Below are 22,305 nucleotides of genomic sequence, written 5' to 3'. Positions count from 1 at the left end.
CAAGGAGAGTCCAGGCACAGATTGAGTTTAATATACTACATTGAACATTGCAAAATGTGTCCTGTGGAAGGTTAGAAACAAAAGGGGAAGATGCACTTTAAATACAGATTTTTAAAACTAAACTAAACAAAAAAGTACATTTGATGCATCAGAGTCCTGACCAAAACATTTTAAATCCCTGAGGACTCCCTTCAGGAGGGTGTTTCTCAACCTTTTCTTCATTATTGCTTCCCTTTCCAATTGTGTATAAATATACATTTTTTTTCTAATACCCCCAACCATAAACTTTTAATAACACAGATATATCTTATATTAGCTTATGTATTATGTCCCTTTGGTGGGCCACAAACCAATGTATTATCTAAAATTATGTCACCTCCAAAGCCAGTTTTTACTGCCGCTGTGGGAATGTTGGCCTAACAGATATACAGCCAAAGAGCTGACAACGTTGGCCTTAGATAATCTGATGGTCAAACTGACATACAGAAAAAATGACCACGAGACCACAGAAACCATGGAAACCCTTCCTAAATTGTCAAAACAAAAAGACACAGCAAATCCTTCCTTAACTGTATTCAAGAAATAAATGCATTGGTTTGAGAGGAGCAATAAATGTATCTTATTTTCTATGCACTTGAGTGGTTTTTATCATAAAAATGGAACTTTTGGAGCTGAAGTATACTTTAAAATAGCCTCTAGTCCAGCCAACTGTCTTCAGACAGAAAGGCAGTACTGGCCTAACTTTTTAAAATTGACGAGGCACCTAAGCAGAGGACATTGTTATTTATATATGTGCCACAGATTTAAACTCAAACTCCAAACATTTTTTTTTTCAAAACACTCTCTTGCTTTATCTTTGGTATAAATGCAAACATTGCAAGGGCAAATAGAAGGATTTCTTTCTTTTGATCCCCCTTCCTATGCACAGGGGGTATTTCTTCAGTATTCTATATCACACTCTATGGATAACAAAATATTTTGTCTATACTGTGCTATAAAACCTCCTGTTTCAAGGGCCTGAGATTTTAAGTATCTGTTGAGTCTAGACAACGCATCACACGTTCTGGCTTGCCAAACTGTCCACGCACAGCTCTCCGTCCTGCTGTCCCACTTCTCGTTCAACACCCACTAAACCAAAGCAAGCACAGTCCTTGTACATAGTAGGTGCTCAGTAAATATTTGCTGCTAAGCTGGGTACACACTTTGTTAAAAGTGATAGTAATACTGACCAGGCTGGTTGACGATAACTAAAACTTACAAGATGTGAGGGCCAGATTAATACTCAAAGTTTTCTACTAAGTGTAATATAGACATTTTGAAATAATTCTGCCTTTCTGTTTAGAGAACTGGCAGAAGTCCAACTCCTTGTGGCATGTGAACAATAAATGTTTAATAAATACTTGGTCACTCGTTTATTGCCCGCAGATTTTCAAAGCTGGTTTAAATTAAGTGGTTCATGGCCGGTAATAGTCTAATATTTACCTTTTCATGTGCATTTTATGAAAAGCATTTCAACTCTTAATTGAAAACAGTAAGTTATAAGGAATTCCCTCTTAGTCTCATTTTTCCACAGATCTCACAGGGAGGGATGTTTCTTCTCTGGTACTTTGCTCCCTGGTAAGTCCCTCCTCCCTGGCACCTTTAATTCTACTGGCTTCTTCCTCTCAATCTTCATTCAGTCTCAGGTGTTCTGCCTTAAAAACTTAATCTGCATTTGCTCTAGGCACCCACCCTCTTCTTGGTAAAGAGTGGTCTGTCACTGCATCCATCCTCCTCACAGCTTCCCTCATTTGTTTAAGCCTCTCTAGCCTATCATCTGGATTCTATTCTTTTCTCTCACTTGAAGCATCTTCTAAGAACATCATTAGTGTCATTTCAATCAACTCATACAAGTTTTTCCAGGTTCCATCACCCACAATAATTTTTATGGATTTTATACTGTCAACCTCACACCCATGAGAAATCCTCTCCTCTCTTAAATACCCATCGAATAAAAAGTACAAATTCTTCACGCTGACTTCAAGACCTGCTGAATAGAAATATAATCTATCCAAGAACTAAAGCATTCAAACCCACAGTCCCAGCCTTCAGTTCCTTGTGTAGAGGCTGATGGTCACCACCCTGAGGGAGTGGGGAGAGAGAGATGGCCCTGGTTAGAAAGCAGCCCTGTATTCTGAGGCCTGGAAAGGAAGAAGAGAGATTACTCTAGTCCTGCTGGCAGTTTCCTATTGAGTTCTCTCTTTGTTATTGTAGGATGAAGTTTTCTGTCTCCCTGATTTCCTACGAGTTTTCGCTGAGATCAAACATGGCTAGGGAAATAACTTGTGAAAGCTTTACCAAGGCATTGATCAATATCAGCAAGACCAAGTTCGTTTGCCTTAAAGAGGCCATCCCTGAACTCTGCAAGAAGCCTCAGGCTGACTCTTGTAGATGCTATTTCCCCGTCATCCCAGGGAGCTGCGGGATGAAGCTAGACAGAGTGCACATGGTAAGGGAAACCAGCAGAAGACAAGATTTTCCAGACACCCACCCTAGTCTGACTCTGTTTGAACCAAATGAAACTTGATAGGAAAATCGCCCTCTGAATCAGTAGTTCTCAACCAGAGATGATAGCTCCCTGCCTAGAGTTATTTCTGGTTGTCACATGTGAGGTGGAGGGAATGTTACTGTCATCCAGTGGGTGGGAATAGAGGCCTGGGGTGCTGCTGAACTTCCTACAATGCACAACTCAGCCCTGCCCAGCAAAGAATTATCTTGCTGAAATGTCAGTAATGCCAAGGCTGAGTCTGATGCTCTGGACTCCCCATGTGTTCAAATGAGAAGGCTTTCTTTCTAGAATAGGCTGTGTCCACTGGCTCTTTCCAGACTCACAATGCCTAACTAAGGGATTGCATTACAAATGAAGTATCCAGCCCAGAGTCTAAATAGCTTAGTCATCCTTCTGTAGCCAATAAGGGAGGACACCTTTGAAATGTGAACGCAGGCCCTGCCTGCCTGACTTCAGAGCCTACGTTCTTTTCCACATCACCTTCCCTGAGCAGTGAGGCGGCAGACACTCAGTTGTGTGACTAAGGCTGAAGTCACTCTGGTAATGCAAAAGACAGATAGAGAAAGTGTAAGGACAGAGAATTGAACCATCTTCCCCTGTGAAGGCTGTAATGGAATTAGAGTGGGTGGGAATAAAGCTAAGAGCTGTCTGAAGTGTGGGCCAGTACATACTCTGGGTGTGAGGACAGAGCCCAGTTACAGGAAAACACTAAGACAAGGTCAGCCACACCAAAGTTTGCTCCTAGATAAAGCACAGACAGGCAGAGACTCTTGTGAAGTGATAATCCCAGTCAGGCGAACTCGGTCTGAACCAAGTTCTGCCCTCAAATGTGCCTTGTTATAGTCCCTGGGCCTTTAGCCACCCTGCTCTCCTGTCACCCATAGGAACTTCCACCCCAAACAACTTCCCCCTTCCCGCCTTATGTCCCCAATACACAGCCATTGAATTATGAACTTTTTGACTAGGAAGATACTGGTTTTGGTTCCTATTGTTATTATTCACAATACATTATGTCTCCATCAGACTTAGAATGAAAAAATGTTGTTTTTCTATAATTTTGAAGTTTCTACTTTAAAAACTAATAGCTATGCCCTGGTTGGTGTGGCTCAATGATTAAAGCATCGGCCAGGGAGAGAGAGAGAGAAAGAAAACTATTTCTGAAGTCTATATTTTATTTCACTTCATTTTAGAAAAGAGGCATCTAACATCCAGAGGGAGTAAAATATCCATCCAGTTTGATGTAGAGCCAAGAAAATATGGTCCTTCTCACTCTCTTGATATTATACTTATTTTCTTGAATGGAATATATATATATATAAATGAAAACAGGGCATACATGAAAAAATAAATTCTTTTCCCACCCCTGACTCACTAGGTTCCCACTCTAGGGCCTTCTCCTTCAGCAACCTCTGTTACCAGCCTCTTGTGTACCCTTCCCGGATATCCATGCATTTACAGATGTAAACTAAGTGTGAGCATCACCTCCTGACCTGCAGGCTGCTGTACTTCCCATTCCTCTCCGCGACAACTATTGCTCAAGATGAGCCATGACAAAACAGATGACACATTCATGCTGCTGAAGGGAAAGTCGGTGACTCAGACACAAATTGTTCCATACACCTTTCATCCTCATTACCAGGTAACTCTGCCAAGGTCAAGTGGTGACATTCTGATTTACCACTGAGCAGACTGGACACAATTCACATTTGACGAGAATCTGAAATTCAAATACCAAAAAGAGAAAAAAATATTTTCTTAAGGCCTCCGGTTTCGTAATTGAACTTGCTTTTTTGCTTTGTTGAAAACATTATTTTCCTTTTAGTTCAATGAACACCATCTATCTGAAAGAATAAAAACAGGACTCTTCCCCAAACCCCTAATTAACCACCAAGCCTTTAAATTCAAGATCCAGTTTTCCTCCATTCCTGAAATCTCCATTTAGCATCTCAGAGAACAAGGGCTAAGGAGCCTCACTGATTTGAGTAGCCAGATTAGGTGGAGTGAAATGCAGGCTTCAGGTATGAAATGAAAATTTGGCTAACTGTGGCTCTGCCATTTACAAGAACCTGCATTCAGATAAATCAGAGATACATTTATCCTGGCTATAGAGAGCTTTTTACATAGTGACTTCAGCCCTCCTAAGGTTTTTGTCCGGGTTGCCTGAAAGTGGACAATTTTCACAAGTTTGCTTTGGCACTGGTGGCATGAATTTTTATTGAAAGTCACAGTTGTTTTAGTGGGCACCACCGTCTGCCAGCAGATCTCTGTAGGGGCCTCCCAGCCAATTTCATGAGAGCTATGTGCACCTAAAACATGCCAAGCTCTGTAAGGCGTGACCTGTCCTCCAATTCTTTGCTCCCCTGCACACGGCCACTGACTCATTTGCACTTTTGATCAGAGGGCACACTATTGAGTGTTTCTGCAGAATTTCTGAAATCAAACAGCCATCTCCCTATAGAAGATTCCTCTGTTTCTTTCCTGAAAAGATTCTATTTTTTCTAAAGTTATACCAGTTTATTCTATTAAATCAAACAGGCAAGGCAAAAACAAGAGAGATAGCTTCATTGGGAACATACATTTTCCATGGAATTAAACAAAATAAAGATTTGTTTGGTAAGAAATGGGAATGTAGCCTAAAACCCATTCTCAAAATGCCCTTTAAATAAACTGTGGGAAAGATGACTGATTTAGGAGGTTTTAAATAAATATGCAGGGGTATTTTGAGACCAGAAGTATTTTGTGTCCAGGTATTTGATGATGGGAGAAAAAAAGACATCTGTTATAATAATGAAGAAAATAAAATGCAGTAAGCATTACTAAGAGAGTCCCTTGAAACAGTGGGGAGGCCATTGAAGAAGTGGGACTTATGCACTTCTTGGAATTATTGTTAAGTTGCTAAATTCATCCCAAAGCAGAACAACAGCATTCTGGATCCATGATTGCTATGTGGACTTTATTTCCTACTCATCATGATGACCAGACCATCTGCATACTTTACATTGAAAGGAACCAATTTTGATAACTAGCATCCTTGTTTACATAACAGACCTAACCAATCCCAATTGATCTAGCCAGCTTCTTCCATTTACATTGATGTTGAAGGACATAAATGATAATATCTCTTATGACTTTACCCTTTATTAACCCTGCCTTTCTTTGCAAATAAATTTAGGTTACTACTTGAATCTGTGCTCCACATTGTAATTCCTCCTTTGCTCAAAGAAACCTTTTTATTCTTTATAACAGCCTAAATTTTTTTGTTGTTGTTAAGTTATTTTTATGTTTCCATACATAAATCATCACATAATCACCAGAAAGTCAAACCAAAATTGGTTTAAATTCAAGTTTACAAGGTCTTTGCTCCAAGAATGAGAATTCCCCCTTTTATCCTTTTTTTTCTATATGCTATTTTATTATTGTGTTTTGTTACTTTGTATGATTGGCAAGCTCATTAGAATTTTACTTCATGGAACACTTAAGAAGATGTAGCTTATTAATGGCTCAACCTTGTAACAACACAGTTCTCATTTAAAAATCAGGCTAAATGCTGTGCAACTCTTCTTCCACCCCCCCTTTCCCCCTTCCCCCCTCCAAGGCAGACTAGGGACCCTGATTCTCCACGTGAGAGGTAGCACTGAGCACCAGTGAGTTGACTCTCAGTGAGCACATGTTGGGACTCTGTTTATCATTGTGCTCACACGGGATCCCTGATTTTCAGTGCATGCACAATGAGCACCTGTGACTCCAGTTCTCAGCTTATGCCCTCATAGGGACTCTGATTCAAGGTGTGAGGCCGCACCAAATGACAGAGACTCCAATACTCGATTCTCAGTGCATGCACACAGGGTCTCTGACTCCTGGTGCAAGCTAGGGAAGTCTGATTTTCAGTGTACGCCCACAGGGACTTTTTTTTTTTTTTTCAGTGTGGCATATGCAGGGTCCCTGATTCTAGGTGCATGCACAAGGCCACACTGAGTGATGGTGACACTGATTCTCTGCATGCATTGCTCTCACCGACCCATGGCAGCCACACATCTCAGTGTCAGAGCTCTTCAGTAACACTTGGGTGATGCAATGCTCCCACTGCATATGCTCAGGCCCCTTCAACTCAGTGTTTGAACCTTCTGGTGATAGTTAGAATGGGAAAACAAGAAAACAATCCCCTGAGGAAAGAAAAAGAGAAATTGCTAAGAAAAGAAATAAGTGAAACTAAGGTGTGCAATATGACAGAAAAAGAATTCAGAGTAATGGTCATACATTCTTAAACTGGATGTACCAGAAAAATCAACAACCTATGCAAAATCCAGGAGGAAATCAAAAGTGATATAAGTAGAATCAGAAATGCTATGGAAGGCTTCAACAGTAGACTAGAAGAAGCAGAGGACCGAATTAGTGAGTTAGAAGATAAGGTAGAGAAACAAGCCCAATTTGAACACCAACTGGAGGAAAAAAAATAAAAAGCAGGAGGAGAGCCTAAGAGAGCTCTGGGGCAACACAAAATGAAGTAATATACATATAATAGGGATGCCAGAAGGATAAGAGCAACAAGGATTAGAGAATCTATTTGAAGAAATAATGGCAGAAAAGTTCCCTGATATGGGGAAGAAAAAAGTTACACAAGTATGGAGATTTCCAAGCAAGATGAATCCCAAAAGACCTACATCAAGACACGTTGTAATTATAATGGCAAATGTTAACGACAAAGAGAGAATCCTAAAGGCTGCAAGACAGAGACAGAGAGTTACCTACAAAGGAGTCCCATCAGATTATCAAATGATTTTCAACATAAATACATCAAGCTAGGAGGGAATGAAATGAAGTATACAAAGCAATGCAAAACATAGGAATGCATCCAAGGATACTCTATCCAGCAAGGCTATCAATCAAAATTGAAAGAGAAATCGGGAGCTTCACAGATTTAAAAAAAAAAAAATGCTAAGGGAATTTATCACTACCAAGCCAGCAATGCAAGAAATGCTAGAGGGAATGCTAAAAAAAAAAAAAAAAAAAAAAAAGAAGAAGAAAAAGAAAAAGAAAAAAAGAAAAAAAGAAAGAAAGAAAGAAAGAAAGAAAGAAAGAAAGAAAGAAAGAAAGAAAGAAAGAAAGAAATGGAAAGGGAGGAAGAAACACAGGCATAAAGCACAAATAAGTACCTATCCTATCTAATAAAAAGGGAATATGCTAATTGCCCATCATGCCCTCACAAAGATGGTGGTGCCCACGCCAATAAAGAGGGAATAGGCTAATTGACTGTCACGCCCCCAAAGATGGCAGCTCCCAAAGCCCCAAACTGATGGCACCTAGTCTTCTCAGCCCCGCTGTGGTGGCAGGCATGTGGCACAGTGGGGCCTGCCCCCAGGTGGGTCTGGCTGTGCTGCATGCCTGTCTTCAGAGTCCCCCAGTCCCTTCAGCCCCCCAGCTGCCCAGAATTGGCCCAAGGTGCAGGCAAGCCTCGGATGGCAGCTACCCAGCTGCCCAGGGCCACCCGAGGCACAGGCAAGTCTCAGGTGGCATCTTCCAGCAACTCAGGGCCGCCCAAGGCTCAGGTAACCATGGCCAGCTGAGGCTTGAGCTGCCGGCAGTGGCAGCAGCAGTGGTGTGATGGGGGCATCGCCTTTCCCTGATTGCTGGGTTGCCTCCCACCCTTGAGGGCTCCCAGACTATGAGAGGTGGCAGGCCAGGCTGAGGGACCACCCCCCTCCAGTGCATGAATTTTCATGCACCGGGCCTCTAGTAAATAATAACATTAAACGTAAATGGACAAAATGCTCCAATAAAAGGACATCAAATGACTAAATGATAAGAAAACATGACCCATATATATTCTGTCTACAGAAAATCCACCTCAGAACAAAGGACTCACACAGACTGAAAGTGAAGGGATGGAAAAATATCTATCAGGAAAATGGAAATGATTAAAAAAAAAAAAAAAAAAAAAAAAAGCTGTGGTAGCAATACTTATATCTGACAAAATAGACCTCAAAGTGAAGACCATAACAAGAGACAAGGAAGGCCACTTCATAATTTTAAAGGGATTGATACAACAAGAGGATATAACTCTGGTGAACATTATGCAGGAGCATCTAAATGCATTAAAAAAAAAAACTTCTGGAATATATCAGGGAAGAATTTGACAGCAATACAATCATAATAGGAGACTTTAATACCCCATTAACATTACTAGACAAATCCTCTAGCACGTTAAGCACTAAGCCTGTTTTGTTTTCCAGATGGAAAGTATAGTGTCAGTCACCAGTGACTGACATGGAGCTTAACATACTAGCAAAAAATTAGCAAAGAAACAGCAATCCTAAATGACTCACTAGATCAGATGGACTTAATCAATATCTTTAGGCTATTCCACCCCAAAACTATAGAATATACATTCTTCTCAAGAGCACAAGGGACATTTTCAAATATAGAACACGTATTGGGACACAGGCAAAGTCTCTCCAAATTCACGAAGAATGAAATCATATCAAGTGTCTTCTCAGATAACAATGGAATAAAATTAGAAATTAACTACAATAAAAACAGTCACAAAACTTCAAACATTTGGAGGCTGAATAGCATACTATTAAACAATGAGTGGGTTGCCAAAGAGATCAAAGAAGAAATAAAAAACATCCTGGAAACAACCAACAATGAAAACATGACAATCCCAAATCTTTGGGACACAGTGAAAGCAGTCCTGACCAGGAAGTTCTTAGCATTACAGGACCACATGAAAAAAACAAGAAAAACTGGTAATAAACTATCTAAATCTGCAACTTGAAGAATTAGAAAGAAAACAACAAGAAAAACCCAGAGTGAGCAGAAGAAAGGAAATAATAAAGATGAGAGCAGAAAAAAATGACATAAAGACCAAAAAAAAAAAAAAAAAAAAAAAAAAAAAAAAAAATACTAAAGATCAATGAAACTAAAAGCTGGTTGTTTGAAGGATAAACAAGATTGATGAACCTCTGGCCAGGTTCATCAAGAAACAAAAAGAGAGGACCCAAATAAACAAAATCAGAAATGAAAGAGGTGAAGTAACAACAGGCTCCACAAAATAAGAATCATACAAAAAAATACTATGAGCAACTCATTTTCAACAAACTGGTCAACTTAGAAGAAATGAACACATTCCTAGAAAAATATGACCTTCCAAAACTCAACCAGGAGAAATAAAAAAATCTGAATAGGCCTATATATCTATGGAGGAAATTGAAGCAATAATGAAAAAAAAAACTTCCAACAAACAAAAGCCGTGGACCAGACGGCTTCACAGGGTAGTTTTATCAAACATTCAAAGAAGAAATAAAACATATCTTCCTCAGACTAATCCAAAAATTTCAAGAGGAATGAATACTTCCAAGCTCTTTCTACAAAGCCAGCATTACTCTAATCCCAAAACCAGTAAAAGACACCACACACAAAAAAAGAGAACTACAGGCCAATATCTCTCATGAACATAGATGCCAAAATTCTCAACAAAATTCTAGCAAATCAAATCCAGCATTACATTAGAAAGATCATACAGCATGACCAAATGGGATTTATTCCGGGGATGCAATGATGGTACAATATCTGCAAATCAATAAATGTGATACACCACATAAACAAACTGAACCATAAAAACCATATAATCATATCCATTGATGCAGAAAAAGCATTTGACAAAATCCAACACCCTTTCTTGATAAAAACTCTTAGCAAGGTGGGAATAGAAGGATCATACCTCAACATAATAAAAGCCATATATGACAAACCCACAGCTAACATCATATTCAATGGGCAAAAACTAAAACCATTTCCCCTAAGAATGCCTGTTTGACATAGTACTGGAAGTACTAGCCATTGTGATCAGGACGCAAAAGAGAGAGAGAGAGAGAGAGAGAGAGAGAGAGAGAGAGAGAGAAGACATGGAAGAATATACCATGTTCATGGATTGGTAGAATCAACATCATTAAAATGTCTATAATACCCAAAACAATCTATAAATTCAATGCACTCCCCATTAAAATACCAATGGCATTCTTCAAAGACCTAGAATGAACTCTCAAAAAAATTCATCTGAAATAAAAAATGAATCCAAATAGATGCATCAATCTTGAGAAAGAAGAACAATGTAAGAGGGATCACAATACCATATATCAAGCTATACTACAAAGCCACTGTCCTCAAAACTGCCTGATATTGGCACAAGAACAAATATATAGACCAATGGAACAGAACAGAGAACCCAGAAATTGACCCAAACCACAAGGCTCAATTAATAGCTGACAAAGGAGGCAAGAGCATACAATGAGACAATAGTCTCCTCAATAAATGATATTGAGAAAATTGGACAGATACGTGCAAAAAAAAAAAAGAAACTAGACCAATTTACACCATACATAAAAATAAACTCAAAATGGATAAAGAACTTAAACGTAAGATGGGAAGCCATAAAAATCTTAGAAGAAGTCATAGGCAACAAAATACTGTGTTTCCCCGAAAATAAGACATCCTCTGAAAATAAGACCTAGCGCAACTTTGGGAGAAAAAATTAATATAAGACACTGCCTTATTTTCGGGCAAACAGGGTAGTAGATATTTGTTGTAGCAATATCTTTACTGATACAGCTTCTAGCAGGGGTCCTCAAACTTTTTAAAGTGGGGGCCAGATCACGGTCCCTCAGAGAGCTGGAGGGCCGGACTATATGAACTACTAATTCCTACTGTAACACCTCGGCTGCACTCACTGCCCAAAAAACCTGGCGGGCCGGATCAGACTCCTCTGCAGGCCACATGTGGCCCGCGGGCCATAGTTTGAAGACCCCTGTTCTAGGGCAATGAAAACTGAGAAAATAAACAAATGGGATTACATCAAAATAAAAAGTTTCTGCACAGCAAAAGAAACCATCAGCAAAACAACAAGAAAGCCCACTGCATGGGAGAACATATTTGCCAATGTTATCTCTGAGAAGTTCCCTGTAAATGTTCTCTCTACAACGTTTACAGGGAACTCATACAACTCACAAAAGGAAGATAACATACCAATCAAAAAATGGGTCAAAACCAGTTTGGCTCAGTGGATAGAGCATCGGTCTGCAGACTGAAAAGTCCCAGGTTCGATTCCGGTCAAGGGCTTGTACATTGGTTGTGGGCACATTTCCAGTAAGGGTGTGCAGGAGGCAGCTGATCTAGGTTTCTCTCTTATCGATGTTTCTAGCTCTCTATCCCTCTCCCTTCCTCTCTGTAAAAAATCAATAAAATATACTTTTTTAAAAAAAATGGGCAAAGAACCTAAATAGACACTTTTTGAAAAAGCACATATAGAAAGCCAAGAAACATATGAAAACATGCTCAAGGTCACAAATCATCTGAGAGATGCTAATAAAAACAACAATGAGGTACCATCTCACACATGTCAGAATGGCTATCATCAACAAATCAACAAATGACAAGTGCTGGCGAGGATGTGGAGAAAAAGGAACCCTCCTGCACTGCTGGTGGGAATGCAGACTGGTGCAGCCACTGTGGAGAACAGTATGGAGTTTCCTCAAAAAATTAAAAATGAAACTGCCATTTGATCCAGTAATACAACTTCTAGGAATATATCCCAAGAAAACAAAAAAACCAACCAGAAAAGATACATGCAACCCCTATGTTCATAGCAGCACAATTTACAATAGATCAGGTTTGGAAACAGCCCAAGTACCCATCAGCAGATCAGTGGATTAAAAAACTGTGGTACATCTATACAATGGAATACTATGCTGCTGTAAAAAAGAAGGAATTCTTACCATTTGCAGCAGCATGGATGAAACTGGAGAGCATTATGCTAAGTGAAATAAGCTAGTCAGTAAAAGAAAAATACCACATGATCTCACTAATTTGTGAAATATAAAGAACATTATATACTGATGGAACAAAAATAAAGAGGCAAAGAAGAATTGAACAAACTGTCAAACTACAGCAGGAAGGCTGGGGAGATTTGGGGGGGGGGTTGGTAAGAGATCAACCAAAGGACTTATATGAATACATATAAGCATAACCAATGGACACAGATGCGGGGGGCGGGGGGGGGGGGGTGGCTGTTTCTCTGTTTTCTGTGTCCATCACAGAAAATGACAGGTTCCTGTGTGGAGGAGCTGGGGATTAAGAAAAGGAAGGAAGGAAGGAAGGAAGGAAGGAAGGAAGGAAGGAAGGAAGGAAGGAAGGAAGGAAGGAAGGAAGAAAGAAAGAAAGAAAGAAAGAAAGAAAGAAAGAAAGAAAGAAAGAAAGAAAGAAAGAAAGAAAGAAAGAAAGAAAGAAAGAAAGAAAGAAAGGAGACCAGGAGGCAGAAATAGATTCATCAAGCTGGGCGCTGGGAGGGTGCCATCCTCTCTGATAGAGAGGTAGCAAGGCGACCCCCCAAGCCATGCAGTTTTATTTATAGGGTCAAAGGAGCTTATTTGCATTCTTAACTAGGCTCTAGCATTACTGGATTTACATATCTAGACCCGCCCCTGCTGACACCTGGACAAAGGTACTCTGCCAGTGCCTCAGGCTCCGCTGACAATTTAAAGTGAGTCCATGTGCCTTTTCAGGAGGCCCTCTACACGCAGACACTCGGTGGGGAGGGTGACGGCAAGTGCCAGGGGGTAGGGGAGGCTGGGGGAAGGTCAATGGGGGAAAAAAGGAGACATATATATACTACTATTTGTAATACTTTAAACAATAAAATAAAATTTAGAAACTTAAAATAAAAAGAAAAATCAGGCTCAAATCTCACAATGCTAGTTATTTCATATTTATAAACAACTTTCTTAATAAACTTTCATCAAAGCCAAAAAATTAATGCATAGCAGAAATATATATATATAATACATAAAATAGATTTTATTGGTGTTTTAGTGAAAAATTTTTTCATAACAACTGAAAAGAAGCCTGTTATTTTACAATTTTCACCTTCCCTTCAATTATACTAGCTTTAATGTTTTTCCTTTTACTTTCCAACGGCATACTTGGGTTAGACAGGGCTCTTAAACCTCAAGATTGTGAAAAACAAGAAAGCTTTCCAAAATCACGTGGGTAAAGTTTCAACCTGCTGTTAAAAATACCACTGGTGGGGCCAGTGCCTCATTCTCTGGGCAGGTTTCAAAGGGTCCATGAACTTGATGCCACCCTGGGCAGCACTGCACTGCAGGGAGCGTGGAGCTCTGCACACTGTCTCTGGAGAAATACTGAGGCAGATCCTGGGAGCCATTCAGCCACCAACAGCCATTCTCTACCTCATTTGCCCTTTCCTGTTTACCACTAAAGAGGCTAAAAAAAAAAAAAAAAGGAATATTAATTTCCAATGCTTCCTTTCACCAAGGATAGTTGTGTTATCAAGCCCTGGCTAAAAGGATAAAAGAAGTCAGAGTGGGGCTTCTCAAGTGTTTCTGTGCCTTCAAATCACCCAGGATCTTGTTAAAATACAGAATCTGGATCATTAATCAGGGTGGGGCTTGAAGTATTATTTTTAATGAGTTCCCAGGTGATGAACTGTGTGATCTGAGGGCCACAATTTTAGTAGCAAGTTATTAAAGGTCATCTAGCAAGAGACTAATATATATATATATATTAATTTCCAATCCTTCCTTCCACCTTTCCTCCTTGATTTGGACTGAGATGTGCAAGGAAAAAGCTGCTTCCTGTCCTTTCCTCCAGCTTATGGCTTTAGAATAGGATTGAAGAGGGATGCAAGTGTGGGCTGCATCAGCCATCTTCTGTCCAGGAGGGGTGGAAGCCAACATGCTGAGAAGAGCAAAGTAGAAAAATAAAAAGTGTCCTTGTGTTCAATGATGTCATTAATGGGATAATGACTATCATTATGGCTTAAATCACTATTTGTCATGTTTCCTATTGCATACAACCAAACTATTTTTTATTTATTACCCGAACTAAGCTGATCCATTCAGGACTGGACTGATAACCAATCAGCCAGCAGCAGATGCCATGTCTACAGCCCATGGCCTACAGTCACTGGGCCTGGACGATGGTAATTCTATGGTTGTGAATCTTCTAGGAGCAGAGAGCATTCAGTTATGTGTTGCTGGGAGAGAAACTTATTCTTAGGATGGTAGCAATTTGGTTTTTAATGACTGGCACAGAAGTGGGGAATAGAAGAATGAAGAGTTTCATTATTCTAATGAACCTATTCTGAGGAATGAGGGAATAATTATTTCCCATGATTGGGGGCATTCAACAGCATTTTCTGATGTTTGATACTATGGATGTGGATTACAGAATTAGAGTAAATTAACTAATGTGTATTATTTTGGAAAAATCTCACACTTGCTTCTCTTAGTAGAGAATAAACAATGAGTGGTATAACTTTGTCAATATACATTTTTATTATTTTGCTTTACCTCACAATATTTTTCGGTGTATAAGACGACCCCCTAATTTTACAGTTAAAACATGTTTAGGCCTATATTCGCTGTATAAGACTACCCCCCACTTCAAAGAAAAGACTTACTTTGCCGTCAAGATCTGCAGGTAATTTTTGTGCAATTTTGGTCTTTTGCCCCCGATTTTCGGTTGACTTTTTTTCCGTTTCAAAAGTCGTCTTATACGCCGGAAAATACGGGTAAGTATCTTTTATTGCAAAAAGAACTCTGATCTTCCCAGTTTTGCCTAAATATTTGGTAGCATTCTTTTTATGGTCTCAATTTTCTCATTGCATCAATCAGTTAGGTTACAATCTTAACTGCTGTAAAAAAAAATAATTATAACAATAGGTTAAATTAGATAGAAATTTATTTATGTCTCACTTAATAGTCTGAGTGAAAACAGTCCAAGACTAAGAAGCAGTTTCATGGTGTCAGGGACTCAGGCTTCTTGTATCTTTGTTGCTCCACCGTTATGGAGCTGCTGACTCATGGTTTAAGGTACCTATCAAGTTTCTACAATATATCTCTGATCTAACCAGCTAGAAGGAAAAAATAAGAAATGGCAAGGATGTCTCTCTCATTCAGAACCATCAGAGCCTTTAAGGAACAAGTGCCCAGATAAAACTCATATTTTATTACTAAATAAAGAAGTAAAGAATGCATTTGGGCGGGGGGGACAAAGGGTCTCTGGCACACTCATTCATCAGATGGCTCCCGCCCGAAGTGTGGCACCCGTACCCCCAGGGGTACGGGACGTTTGGTGGGGGTACGCATTGCACCGGAGTTTGGTAGGGATATGCACTGCACCATGCTTAGCTGCGCCTAATTCTACGTTCTCATGAGTACGAGGGGTACTCAACGTTATGAAAATTATAGAAGGGGTACACATATGTCAAAAGTTTGGGAAACACTGGATTGTAGGTATACTTGAACAACAGTGAAATATATATTTTTAAATAGCCTGAAATATTGCTCTTTAGAAACAACTGCAGGTGCTTTAGTTGCCAGTATGATTTTTGTTGAGTGTACCTTTATAAAGAAATTCTACAGTGGCTCTACATTGTAGTTATCCTCTTTTCCTCTATTTCACTCCATTCAATTTTCTTTAGTTCACTACTTTCTTAGATGGATCCATGACATTCCTGCAAATACAATCAAAGAAACTCTACAAGCTCTCAAAGTATTTGTAAGTGAATACCCAGCTTGGGTCTAACCAACAATCACCCTAGTATACTGACAAGTCTGAAGAATGGATAAGTCTCCATCAAGTCTATCAATTCTCTGTATTCAAAGGGCCCAAGGCAACTCCTAGCAGTGAAATATTCTGAAGGGAAGAAGAAATGTTTTAGATACATTGGTTTATTTGGACGAAAGGTAAGGATGATTCTGAGACTACCTCCATTTCTGTGTGTTTCTCTAGTCTAGCCACTATGATCTCATATTTTTACTTAGAGTCAAAGAGTATTGTAATGAAACAAAAATGAATAAAAACTAATATAAACGAGATTTTTGAGAGTCCATAGCATTGGTATATGGATGGTAGAAACCCTCATAGTAATGTGAGGGGCTTTTGTATTAACTGCAATAGTCAGAGTTTTGGTCTCAGTGCCATTGCCCTCGGCATGTGGCATTGTATTTTGGCTCAGCAATTGCAGTCTTGTAGCAGGAACACCTCTGATGTCACTATTGAAAGAATTGCTACTTTATTCATTACCACTGCCATAATAATTTGGAGAAAAATATCACAAATGGCACATTGCAGTCAAATGCTTAGGCTGTGGAGCACAGCAAAGTTTCCTAACAACTATAAGGACTACTTCAGAAGAATTTGAGGGTTCCTGGCTTTTACATGAGGTAGGTAGGATGCAGCCAGATAAATACTAATTTGTAATTGTCTATTTTCCTTCTTGCTATGATTATTAAGAAAATTTATTCTTCATTCAATACTTCTCACAATTCTACATTTCCCAACGATTATTTAATGTTGTATCATTCAAAGGAAACCTATATATTCTCATCTTCAGCTGACTAATGCCCACATCACTCTCATTCCCTTTTCATTGACCAAAGCAAGAAAAAACTGTAGGAAGTGGAGAATGAAAATGATTACCATATGCTCAGAAGGAGGACAATTAGAATGTTTATGATAGCTAAATCACTATCATTGAACATAAACAGTGAAATGCAAATGACATATGATAGAACTGGAAATCTTAGTTATGATGATTGCTATAACCAAACAAACAAAATTACTCCACCTAATTTGATGCCAACAACTGCATTAACCTCTTCCCTCTCCATTTAATGCAACTCTGCATGGCTCCTAAGATATGGGATATGCATGCATAGCCTAATAGCTAAAGAATAAGAAGAAAACCATGATTCTGTTGGTCTACATTACATTGAAAAATCGTCCATGCAACAATAACAAGTCCCACATTCATGTTTAAATTAAGTTTCATATCAAAGATATGTTCTACTTTGCTCTAGAATGGCTACTGTGGACAGGGCCAGGACTAGGAAAAAATGTGAACGAAATATTGACTTGGAGTCATTTCATTACCTTTTGGGGGTAATACCATTTTTCCACTCTCCATCCCTGCTTTCCAAGTCTTCCACAAGTCCAATGCCCACATCAAAGTTTTCACTTTTTTAGGGATTGTTTCTATCTCTAAATTCACATTCAAAATTTAACTGTACTATGATCCATCCTTTGCTAACCACTATGAAAAAAATAACTTTTTATAGCGTTCATGGCTGAAAGCAATCGAATATGTAATCCTTTCCACTAATAAATTTACAAATTAACAAGGACTTTCAATACCTTATGCCAAAACAGAGAAAAATAGGAATTTCAGTCTTCAGAAAAAAGAATTATGGGAGATCTCTTTGAACAGGGCTTCCTTTAGGGGTTTCCCTTAAATCACTTCATAAACCTTGAAATGATAGTTATAAACATAACGAATAACTTTTTATTCTCCTGCTATTAAAATAGCCTAAATGATACCATCTGATGCTGGCAAGGATGCAGTTTGACTGGTCCTTCACTACACTGCCTTATATTAGGTTAGGAATACTTTTGTTGGAAAGAAAGCCTTGGATTATCAACTCAATAGATAAATCAAGGCTTAAATCTTAACTGTTGATGAATGTTGAACAAAATGCAAAAGAAATGTTCAAATATTCCTACACATGATCCCCTCTCCAGGCACACTGCTTCTTTTAGTGTTTTGTCCACCACATGTGCTCCCTTGCTTCATGGTCTTTCATATGGCCTTAGCAGTGTCTGAAGTACCCTCTTTTCCTACCACACCTACTTGTTTGTTATTTCCTTATTCGTTAGGCATTACTTAACTGTTACTCCCTCTAGGAAGTCCTATAAGGTTCTAGAATCAGGGGTTTGAGCTCTATTGATATGTTTTCATAGGACACCAATTTCCCCACTCGAAGTACTGGTCACTCTTGTAGCCTGGTCTGTATCACCCATAATAAGAAAAGCTTCATTAAGAATGGATGGTGCCTCCCGTGGTCATTGTTGCCTTCTTAGTATATCATGAATAGCACTTGACATAGTGCTCACTGTTAGGTAGAGATACAAGCATCTGCAAGGTAGATGGTAACAAAGATAACTAGAGCCTTCCTAGCCCCCTGGCTTGAGGCAGGATTCCACACCTCTCATGCCCTCCACCCTCCCCTCACTAAACAGCTGTATAAAAGAAGTACCTATGCCTCTTTTTTGGAGCGAACTTCCATGACCCACCCTCGGACCAGCGAGGTTCACCCAGGGAACGCAAGATTAAAATCTCCCCCCTTTTTAATCACCTGGACTCTGTGTCTTGCTTCTGTGTCACAAACCTCTTACTCATAAAGGATATTTTGAATAAATTAAGTAATGTACTTAATATTATAGAAAATTATCTCTTCCTAACATATTGAGTGTACCCTTGGTAAATTTAACTATCCTAGTAAAGCATATAATAAATAAATATGGACAGTATATTGCATTAGACTTGAATGAGGTGTATTAATAAATTACCCATAAATAGATAAATAATTCCACTACTAGGTTAAACAAAATATGTAAAAAACACAAAGCACAAAGATTTCTAGAAGTATAGTTTATCAAACTTAATATCAGAGGTATTCCAAATATTAATCAATGGGGGTTATTTAAATAAATTATGGTGTGATACCTGAATAGAATAGAATAATATGTAGCCATTAAAATGATGTTATAAAAAAGGAGGTTGAGGAGACTATGTCACACATGGGAAAACCTTATAATAAAATTTTAATTGATTGCAAAGCAAGACACTACACTGTATAGTAATCAATATTCTAACCATGAGAAAATATGCATCTGAAAAGAAATAAATTAATGATTGCATTAGAGTGGGTTGTGGGTTATTTTTGCCTTTAGTCCATATTTTAATTCATGTAATTGTTACTCTTTTTAACTAAACTCTGTTATAAAGATATTTGTGATTTAAAAACCAATATTATACATTATGCGTGACAAAATAAAAGTCTGATACCATTATTATTGAAAGTTTAAAAGATAAATCGCTAAGACTGAAAACTACTAGTGACTAGATAAAAATAGAGATATTGTTCAGTGTGCTGAATTAACAGGAAATAAATTGTTAGTCCAATAATGAATGTTTCTTTTGCAGAACTCTCTTTACCCAACAGAATGAAGGGTAAAGAGATGCGGCTCCCCAAGCAGGAAGGAAGGCACACCTGGCAGGTGGCAATGCTACTCCAACCTGTGTCATTCTCCTCTGATCTGGGTAAATAAAAATGCTAAATTTTTATGAGAAACACCGGAATGATTGGGTGCCAAATGCAGAAAGAAAAAAAAAACACATAAAGGTAGAACAAGCAAATAGCTAACTAAGGGAATGTTTCAGAAAGGAAATATCATGTCAGGTCTTGGCTTAAAGTAAGTAGTTTTTTTGTGTGTGAAGAGAGTGTTCAGAGCATCTATGAAATGCACACTCTGTCCCCAAAACAAAACCCATCTGTTTAAGATTAAAATTTGTAATAAACATTTAAAAGAAGGAATGTAGAAGGCAAATATATATTGTAAAACAAAACTACACTCTAGGGATAAGTGAAACATCCTCTAAAAGAATCATAGTGCTCCAGAGATTATACTTCACAGCAAAAGAAATAATAATTAGATGTACCGACATCCCCTTAGCAGAGATACATTCAGTTCATTGAAAGGGAAGAATATTAAGCTGAAAATTAAGCACGTGATCCTATTGTATAGAATGCCAAACTTCCTGAGAGGCAATTGACAAAAGAAAAAATAAGTGTATACTATCTAATAAAAGAGTAATATGCAAATTGACCATCACTCAAACACACAAGGTGGATACAAGATGGCCGCCACAAGATGGCCAATAAGGGAGGACAGTTGAGAGGGACCAGCTCTGCAAGGGAGGGCAGTTGTGGATGATCAGGCCATCAGGGGAGGGCAGTTGGAAGGGACCAGGCCTACAAGGGAGGCAGTTGGGGATGACCAGGCCTGCAGGGGAGGTCAGGTAGGGGCAATCAGGCTGGCAGGGGAGTGGTTAGGGGATGATCAGGCTGGCAGGCAGAAGAAGTTAGGAGCAATCAGGAAGGCAGGCAGGCGAGCAGTTGGGAACCAGCAGTCCTGGATTGTGAGAGGGATGTCTGACTGCCCATTTAGGCCCGATGCTAGTAGAATTGGGTCTAAACGAGCAGTTAGACATCCCTCCAGAGGTCCCAGATTGGAGAGGGTGAAAGCTGGGCTGAAGGCCCCCTCCCTCCCATGCACAAATTTCATGCACCAGGCCTATAGTATACACATATAAAACAAAAATTATATATTTTAAAACCATGACTTAGATATATTAAATTGGCTACTCTAAGAAGTTACTTGTCAGGTACTTCAGTACAGAATCATGGTTTACTAATTTGCATTTGGACAGTAGCATTACAAGCTTACATTCAAAAGAACAGATTTAAAAGAGCAAAGATGGGGCAATAGAATGCTGAAGGTTATTTTTTTTCTCCCTTTTTAAAAGTTTTATGGCTAAGCTTCATGCACATGCACACATATTAGATATTTAGTAAGCGGAAAGAAATAAAATTATTCCTGTTTTTTATATTCCTGTTTTCACATATCTGTGTTGAGAAAAAGGTTTTAATAAGTCTGTTGGCTTGGAAAAAAGTAGCCTCTTTCTTGTTCAATGTTGGATGGTTTGGAGTTGTGCTATCCAATATTATTTCTAGCCACAGTGTAGCTATTGAATGCAAATGTAAATTAACTAAAAATAAGTGTGATGTCTGTGAATTCTAGCATTGTCATATCTCTTGCAACCAAAATATGTCTTTTCCATTTCCACTACCAACACCCTTGCTCAGGTCTGTGTTTCCTTACCTGAACTATTTCAAAAGTTTCCCACAGTCCTCTCTATCTCCAGTTTCTCTACCTCCAATTCAAACTAAACACCTCAGCCAGATTAATCTTCCTAAACATATCTCTGAGTCACAATACTTCTCTACATAAACACCTTCAATGATATCATAAATTCCTCAATATGACATGTACTATGCTTAGTGTCATGGATGCTGTGGTGTGCCACCCAGATCCCCCTTGAGTATTCATTCCCCAAATACCACAGTTGGCTTCCAGCAGGTCATAGTTAAATTCCTTCCCAGAAATTGCTCTGGCTAAAGAAGTTATTTGGCCCAAATTTTGCTTCCTCTCCAGAGGCAGCCCTCATCCAATAACTGATTGCTAAGGGTATATATAATGGCCCAGGCCCATTGTCTCAATTTAGGACAACTTTGTAGAGTTAAGCTAGCTTCTGAATGCCATGTGGATTAGCTGAGAGCTCTGTTGCAGCTTCATTTCAGTCCAACTTCTCTGTCTGCCACATCCTGCCTTCCTAAATCCCTTACAAGAGAGAACCCCAAGAGCATTCCCCAATTAACTTTCTGCACTAAAATCTTATCTCAGAATTTGTGTTCAGGGAACCCAATCTGACACCTAACCATCTTTTTCTCATATCTTTCATGCCTATCCTTCCCATATCCTAAATTCCAGTTAAACTAGTTTATCTGCCATTCCTTAAAGATGACTCGTGCATTACTACTAACTCATACATAAGAAAAAATCTAGTGAATATCTAAAACGTTCCTGACACTATAAGAAGTATTAACTGACCTAAAGGGATATAGACAATTAAACAGACTATTAGTATACAGTATGAAATTAAAAAAAAATAAGTGTGACATTTCATTCATTTCAAGTGCTCAATAGCCACATGTGGGTACCACATTGTATAGTACAGATTATAGAGCATTTCCATTATCACAGAAAGTTCTATTGTGCAG

At 38.9% G+C, this 22,305-nt stretch overlaps 1 protein-coding gene across 2 annotated transcripts in view; it reads right to left on the bottom strand.

Annotated features, from left to right (window-relative positions):
* LOC311620805 (zinc finger protein 474-like) overlaps positions 1-22,305 on the bottom strand; it is a gene marked incomplete at its 3' end in the record, with an annotated part of 97,057 nt that overhangs the window by 55,857 nt on the left and 18,895 nt on the right. The window contains exon 4 of one of the 2 annotated variants that reach the window (XR_014794745.1): positions 4,055-4,265. The exons of the other annotated variant lie outside the window; for it this stretch is intronic. Of the gene's footprint in view, positions 1-4,054; positions 4,266-22,305 lie in introns of those variants that run through there. 2 annotated transcript variants of the gene reach the window in all.

This window comes from Pipistrellus hanaki, assembly GCF_964339955.1.
Source record: "Pipistrellus hanaki genome assembly, chromosome: 4".
Taxonomy (NCBI): domain Eukaryota; kingdom Metazoa; phylum Chordata; class Mammalia; order Chiroptera; family Vespertilionidae; genus Pipistrellus; species Pipistrellus hanaki.
Note: the sequence above shows the minus strand (reverse complement) of the source record. Positions and strands in the feature narration are given on the sequence as shown.